Below are 2,627 nucleotides of genomic sequence, written 5' to 3' on the forward strand. Positions count from 1 at the left end.
CTAGGCAAATGGACGATTATGTCTAAGAGGTTTTTTAAAGCATGTTTGTTGATACCGTGATTAGGCTATTTATAGTAATCTTTTCAAGCAGTTTCTGAGTCTTTATAAAAGCAAATGTGAAATGAATAGAGATGGTCTAGCAGGGAGGGGTGACATTAGCTCTTTGGGGGAGACTGGAGCGCTAATGAGGGCATGATCCCTTGAAGACCAGAAAAACAATTCCATCGGCACCAAAGGTGAATTCTTACCGTCATCAGCTATCTCGAACTTGAGGCATTTCTCATGAGAGGAACTGGGTCAATGGGAGATGTTCAGTGCAAACTGAACGTTACCTATGGTTCCCCGCTTGGTGATGACTAGTCATTACTGCCGTCCTTGAATATGATGACTTTCTTCTTAAGTAACAGAGAATTGAAAATGTGCCTCATGATTCATCCCTGGCTTCACTTTGCAAATGTAGGTGTCAACCGGCAAAGCTAATAGTTCAGGGGGGCACAAAGAGGGCATTGCTCGTGCTCACAGGAGGGAGGAAGTGCCCTGAGTGCCTGCAGGAAGCCCTCGGGTGCCAGTTCCAAACAGGCCTCTTGTTCAGCAGTCAGGGGCTTGCTCTGGGCACGGCTGTCACTACGTCACAAGCACTCAGTAAATATCCACTGATGAAATCAAGAACAACGAAGTCTGGGTGCCAGCTGGACTTATTGGGGGATCAATTCGTAAGTTACATAAACATCTAACCACTATGCTGTACTCCTGAAACTGATATAATATTAAATGTTAACTGTAATTGAAAAAAAAAAAAAACCTGGAAGGAAATATCCCCCCCCAAAAAAAAAGAAAAGAAAAGAAAGAAAGAGCAATGACACCCGCCCTTTCAAATCCACATCAGAACATCCCTCACCTTCCATCCCACCCAGCGCATCTTCTGTAACTGGCAGAACCAAGAGCGGAGTAAAGGGGACAAACAAAGAATTTTTCTGATCATTTCTTTAACACTTTAAAAATGTATTTTCCGATGTCTCCTGAGAACGGTACTGCAGCTTTTCCTCCACGTTTTTTCCATCACGTGCATTATTACTACTTAGAACTCTGCTGTCCTAGAACACCATGCAGTCAAAACCAAGTGCTGTTTAAAGACATTTTTAAAATTAAAAATATTACTGTAAAATTGTATCTTTATGAAGAATCCTAATACCTACATATAAAGTTTTCCACTTTTTTTTTTTTAAGGACCGTGAAAGAAATATAGCTTTCAAGGTACTAGAGAGAAGTATGTGGATGTGATAAATCCATTCCAGGGACATCATACAGGATGGCTGTTCTTTCCCCTAGGGAAATCTTAAAGTCTCATTGCTTCGAGTAGCCAATGAGTACAGCAGAAACCAATTCGCTAACTTTACCTATTACTTTTGTTTAAATATTTTTAAATTATTGGAATATCATGACATTTTCCCCATAAATAAGGACTATGCATCTCTAAAAAGTAAGGACATTTTCTTACCTACAACAATGCCGTTATCACACTTAAAATTAATAGTAATTCCTCACTTGTATCTCAGACATCTTTTTTATTTTTCAAATTTCCCCATTTGTCCCTAAATGTCATTTACAGTTGATTTATTTGAATCAGTCAATGTTCATACGTGGCATCTGGTTATGTCTCTTAAGTCTCTTTTAATCTAGGACAGTCTCTCCCTTGTGCCCCCACTTCACCTACTTGATGAAGAAATAGCCACCTATTTTGTAACAATCGGTCTCATTAATTGCTAAACACGAAGGCAAACAGAATAGTCTTGCCAGCTTAATGAAACCAGGTGTCTTCATTCTGTGATTGATATTTTTGATATGGGGTTTACCGATACTTAATCTCAAGAGCAAAGAAAGCAGAAAACCAAACCAAACCTTGACTTTGACTAGAATATGACTTTACATGTAGTAGTTCTATGGTAGAATCCCTGTGACTTAGTTCTATGAATCTCTGAGTCAACGGCTGCGTTTCCCCGATATGATGCCTAGTTACTGTGAATGTCTACTGTGATCGTTTCCTACCTCTCCTTGATTCGCAGGTCAATTTTCAGGCAGCTAATAATCTACCTGTGGGCTGTCTTTTGGAAGCTCTGCCATCCCCTACCAGCTCAATAAAGTATCTCCCTGGAAAGAAGATAATATTAAGTGGAAAGATGTTTATCGAATTTCCTTTTCACTTGGTTACATCTGCCCTTCGTCTCTATCTTTTTCTGAAAAGAAAGCCCCTAATTGACAGAATGGCAATTAGTACTAGTATTCCCTCTAGTAACCAATAACCGTAAATCTTACAGTGTACATGTATTAGAGATGTGGGGAAAGGGTCCTTTATTCATAATGAAAGAAAATTGCCACTTAAAAAATATGACCCCTACAGGAAGTATTTAGGAAATGGTACCCACTGGTTACTAGTGTGGGTTAGAGTTTATCCTTTATTACATGTATGGACCCAAGTACATCCATCAAACCATGTTCTAGTTCCAGTTGAACCTTATTTACCTGGATGACCTGAGGCCGCCCACCCATCATCCTTAGCCTCATAGTCTCGATCTAAAAAGCCAGGATATCGGGCTAGACTTCTAAGGTCCCACCCAGTTGCTAGTCTC

Source organism: Pteropus vampyrus, unplaced genomic scaffold, assembly GCF_000151845.1.
Source record: "Pteropus vampyrus isolate Shadow unplaced genomic scaffold, Pvam_2.0 Scaffold93, whole genome shotgun sequence".
In the NCBI taxonomy this organism is placed as follows: Eukaryota; Metazoa; Chordata; class Mammalia; order Chiroptera; family Pteropodidae; genus Pteropus; species Pteropus vampyrus.